The 5,702-nt window shown below is 32.5% G+C and overlaps 1 long non-coding RNA gene across 1 annotated transcript; it reads left to right on the forward strand.

The window, feature by feature from the left end:
- The first annotated feature begins 412 nt into the window (after positions 1–412).
- On the forward strand, positions 413–2,428 carry LOC140014410 (uncharacterized). Its single transcript, XR_011821185.1, has 2 exons — positions 413–599; positions 1,786–2,428. It is a non-coding gene; the product is annotated as an uncharacterized lncRNA (long non-coding RNA).
- Positions 2,429–5,702: the final 3,274 nt, after the last annotated feature.

Consider the following 5,702-nt stretch of genomic DNA (forward strand, 5'->3'; position numbering starts at 1 on the left):
CGATTGGTGAGGTGTGTACACTAAATTTGGTGGATAAGTGTGAGTATTAGGTAAGAGAAAATATGTGATTAGAAGTGCTAATAATAAATTAGTGAATCATAAATTAAAACAAAAGTACAAGGGAGTTAAGGAAAATAGGATTGAACCGACGTGTGCCGTTTGTTACCAATTGAGTACACCGCTTGACCAATACGTTCTTACCCTAATCTCCTTGTTTTTATTTCATTTAATTTCCCCTAAATTAACCCTTAAATCAGCCACCATTATTGACTAAGGAAAAGGAAAAGAAAGACAAAATAGTTTGGTGACACTTGTCAACCATTAAACCAAATGTTTGACCAAGACCATTTCCTTTCTTCTTATCTTTCTTTTGGACTAAAATTCCTTCATTTTTTCTTCATGGTGAACGAAATTGAGAGAGGAAATTAGAGAGAAAAACTTCCAAATTCCATCTTTTTTTCCTTGCTTGATTTGTGAAAAATCCAAACACCAACTCAAATCTACACCGATTAATCTTAAGTTAGGCTTGGAGGGAAGCTTTTGGTGGAGTTACTTAGGGAAGAAAGCTCTTGAATTGCTTGTTATGTTGGGGTTCTGAGGTAAAATCTCTAAAAAACATCTCTTTTTACTTTTTTCTTGAGATTTATACAAGATATGTTATGATTGAAGTTGAAGGAAGCATGTTTATCGTAATTTCATGGTTTTGCTAGGGTTTGGTGAAATTGTTGCTAGGGTTTGATTAATTTCCAACTTAGGTATATATTGGTTATAGCTAGTTTTGTGACTAAAATACGTACTCTATGTATCCTATATCTTGTGAACTTGATTGGGGCTGTCTTGTGGTGAAAGTGTAGCCTTGAAATGGCTGGAAAAATTAGTAAATACAAAAAAAGTACTGCTGAAATTTTTCCCGCAGAAGACTCTGACCAGTTTTGGAAAATCTGTCATATCTTGGTGTAGAAAAATTCGAATTGAGTTTTGTTTGTTGCGTTTGAAATTAGATTCAGAGTACTTTCTACCATGAAAATATCATAATTTTCCTCAATTCCTATGAATATCTGTGATTTTCTAAATTTGACTGAATTTCCATTCCTGTTCTGTCTTTCTACTGGATAAAGCAGCCATTTGAGATTGGATTTTGACTGCATTATGGATAGAATCTTGTAAAGGTGTCTTCTAAGAAATTGTAACTCTTTGAATCTATTTTCCAACTGTATAAAGTTCATAAATTTTGGACTTACGAAACTTGAGATATGATTTTTCAAGTAGCATCGCGCAAAACTGAATAAATTCTGTTTTCCTAAAATTGTTCTTACTTCTATTTCCAATTTTAAGTTGGAGTTGTTAAACCATTTTGAGCTTGGCTTATGATTGGAATGAGGAAATTCTTGGTTACTTATGTCCCTTGGGTCTAAATATTCTCTTTTTACTCCAAAACCATGTTTGCACCTTTGTACTAGTAGTTACTCGGATTTTCTTTGGTTCACCTAAATTTTGGATGATTGAGCCATAATATTTTCTATTGGCTATTCTTAGGATTTGTTGGTGATCAAGAGCATAATCCGGAAGGAAACTTTTGACATTATTTTGCTTAAATTGGTGAGTGTTCTTTGCATGTTGTGCTTCTAATGACTATGTGGATTGTTGTGAATGTTTGCTTGAATGTTAAATGTTTTTCAATGATTGTTAAATGAATTTTCGATAGGCGAATGTGTACTTTGTCGCACTCAACCTAAGTGAACGTGCAATTTTCAATGATTAAATGATCCTATGCTACTTGTGCAGGAATATAAGCCTTTTGGCTGAACTGAGCCATTGCCCTTCGTTGCCAGTCGACTCGTGCCAGAAGCGGACTTGGTCGAGCGGCTAGTGGCCCTGGGACAATGTTTGGTATACTTGAGTATTATCACGAAATCTGGTGGAGAACTGACCAGTGAATTCAATACAATGAAATCAATGAATGACTGACAATGAAAACTGAAGGAGTTTTCACTGTTAAATGTTTTCAAATGACGGAGGAATAAGAGAAATGGTTGGTGACTGAATGACTGAATAAATAACTCCAAGTGAGCACGTATCCTTCCAATGATTGAATGTTTGTGTCTTGAATGACTGGATATTATTATGCAAAGTGTTCAAACTGTTAAATACCATATTTTCATGGTTTCTCTACCTGATTGCTTGTTTGGGAACCTCACTGAGCTTTTAGCTCATTCCTTTAGTTTTTATTTTCCTTACAGGAATGGAGATCCGAAACAATTAAGTGTGAGTTAGAGTGTATAACCCTCTTATACTTATGCTTTTGGTTGATAGGATATATTTTGGACATTTGATGTTGTATCATACGTTTGGCTTTGGATTGTAAATAAGTTCACATTTTAGTTGAATTGCAGAACTTAAATGTTATTTTGGAGGCTTGAATGATTAATCTTGAGAGTTTAGTGAGTGAGTGAATCCTGACGAGAGTTGGGCAGACGGTCCGCCAAACCCTTGGGTACGCCCTAGGGGAGAAGGTGGAGTCGTCACAATATGTGCAACATGAACTAAGAGATATAATTTTTTTTACAATCAAACAGTTGATAAAGTTATTTAACTAAATAAACAAGAACTTAAAATCTTCTAAAACAGATAAAGGTTATAAAAAGCTCCGAGATAACTTTTACCAATTGCTTCCTTGGCGTTATAGAAGGTTACGCATTGCATGAGACGTTAATATATTTTTTTTTTCGATAATTAAAGATACTTACAAGAACTCTTTTTAGGATTTTTTTTTAATGGAAATTTTCAAAAGACTCGTTAGTACACTAAATTGTACCTAATTTATTATAAAATGCACACAATCATTCGTTATGTGTAAAAACTTTCTCAAATTAATTTTATTTTTGCTAAAAAAAATTAATACTAAATACCCTTTCAAAGAGTGTTTCCGGAGGCATCCGTTAGCCAAACCTCTCTGTTAAAACAAGAATTTTCCCTACTAAGAAAAAAATATTTGTACTCACTTTTTTTTATAGAAGTGCAATCTTCATAATAAATCTGGATTAATTACTGAGTGGGTATAACTTGAGTATATTGTTTCTTTGAAAATTAGCATTGGATTTAATGAAATGGATACGCTTATCAAGTGGCTTATCCTTTTAGGCATATCCATCTTAATTTCAAATATCGGTAGCTGGTAAGAAATCAGCCTTTGTTCCTAAGATTTCATGCAGATTCATTAATCATTGGACTAATTAAAATTGGCAACGTAACCATGTAGCTTAATTTTTTAGGCATCCCCTAGTAACTAGTCTCAGATTAGTGGGCATTGCTACCATTTCACGTAGATTCATTTCTCATATACATTGACAGAAATGCGACAAACAAGCTACAACTATTACACAGAAATTAGCTTTTTTTTCTTATAGGTACTGGGTGCAATCAGTATAGTTTCAAGAACAAACCTAGACATGGTAGCCAATTATGTAAACTGATAATTATGAACTAATTGAATATTTCTGGTTGATATTAGGATGATTTGGTGTATTTTATGTGCCAATATTTTGATTATTGCATAACAGAAAATCAGCATAATGAAGTAAATATTTTATCACATGATACAAAAAGCAATAAGTACTTACTAGAAAGAAAATCTCAAAAAGGATAAAAATATATTCAGGGATTAGTTTACAACCATGCACTATCCAATTAAAAGTTAATCTTATTACACGTTCGAGGAGAACTAAGAAACAGCCAATAGAAGAAATACTAGTCTGTAATGACATTAAAAAAAACTAAATAATGTAAATGTCAACGTAAAATTCATTTAAGAACAAAATTCCTATATTTTTGTGAATGAGCTACAATAAAATGTAAAATTGTAGAAAAGAGTCTGTAGGATCTTACTAAGAGAATCCAGTTGTATACAACAAATTAGGAAGAAGAGTATATCTCTTTCATATAAATCTATTGAAAAGGAAACTTGATTAAGAATTTTGAATACGAAATATTAAGCTTAGTAGTCCTTCAAGTAACATATGCAATCTAAATTCATGCTGAACTATGTGCTCGTGTAGTTGTGTGCATCTAGCTATCAATTTTAAGACTCTGATTGATGGAAACGAATTTAGGATAATGCAATTAATTTTTATTTGGACGTACACGATTAAAGGGGAGATTATAATCCAATGGCTTAGAGTTATTTGAAATCATATTTGAGAACTATATAAACCACTTCACCCTCTAAGCTCATCCTCGCGAAAATCGTTGGATTCACTTAAAAAGATGGGTTATCAATTGTTTACTCACTCAAAGAGATTCAGTTTTTCATTTCTTTTGAAACTATGTTTAGAAGTTTGTGGAAATTGTTTCCCATCTGGCTTATGGTTTTCAATTGGTTTATCAAACTAATATTGTAACAGGCAACTGGTACCTGATCGATGTTGCTGCAAAAGAAATTAGAGGTAGACTCTGACCGGTTAGTGATCTGCCAAAAGAATATTGGAAAATTATCATGATCTAATTAATATTCTTCTGGTAGATCATTAATTCGGTTGGAGCATAGTTCTAAGCTACAGAGGAAGATTGATACCAGTCCCAAACCATCATCCATGGTACAATACAATGTCCATGATTTTATGAACTTTCCACATACTAATTTTTTAAGTTCTCTAGTTTTCTCAGCAATATTTCTTTTTGTTCTTTTTTTTTTTTGAAAAACTAATATTTCCTTTTGTTGAGTACAGGTTTACTAACATGGAGGGCACTTCCGCTTGATGTTTTTGTTAATTTTTGTTAAATGATGTTGTATATGCAGAAATTGAAGTTCTTAAAATGTGTATGTCTTCTGCGTCCATTTCCACCAGATACAATTTCAGGATCTCTAGTATTTTGAAATGCCTCAGTTAAGAGAGATTCTAAGCCATACAAGGTAGTCAAATTCCAAACCTCTTTAACTTTTACCCGGTAATTCTCCTTTTATTTATGGAGTACATATTAGTACCTTTTTTCATTTTTATCTGTCTCTCATCCCTTCCCACACCCTTTCCACTCTCAATTGTTAGATTCATGATTTAAACCTTGAACCTAACACTGAAGAGAATTTTAAGAAATCTCTCCTGACTGTTGGGCCAATTTTGATAGTCGTACATATCAATACCCATCAACATTCTTTTTAATAACGATGTTAAATTTTTCCCAAAAAAAGAAGAAGAAAGGGTTTCAATTACGAGTACAATTCCACATATAAAAATTCAGTAAAAAATAGCATTCAATATCCATTTTTGATTTAAGGCTTTTTTGGTAAAAAAATATTCGTTAAAATAAAAATCAGCAAAAAAAAAGATTTTTTTTAAGAAAAAATAATAGTCCTGGACCTTATGGTGTAACTGTTGCATAGTGGCATCTTGACTGGATGAGGAGAAATGTCAACTGTGGCACATTAAACGACGTCGTCAAACTACCGATGCAACATTCTGGCTAGTCCTGGGAGTGAGGTTTCCATTTCGTTGCATCGAAGGTTCATGAGATTTTCTTCAAAATATATTAATACAAGTATTTTTTTTTGAGGAATTAATACAATTACTTGAATACCAAAAAAGAAAAGGAATTAAAATAATAATAAGACAAGTAAACAAAAGGAAAAGTCATATGTTTGACCGTATATGGTAGAGTATTCTGGTCTTTCTGACCAACTTGTATACATATTTTTTTTTATTATTGGG

Source organism: Coffea arabica, chromosome 9c, assembly GCF_036785885.1.
Source record: "Coffea arabica cultivar ET-39 chromosome 9c, Coffea Arabica ET-39 HiFi, whole genome shotgun sequence".
In the NCBI taxonomy this organism is placed as follows: Eukaryota; Viridiplantae; Streptophyta; class Magnoliopsida; order Gentianales; family Rubiaceae; genus Coffea; species Coffea arabica.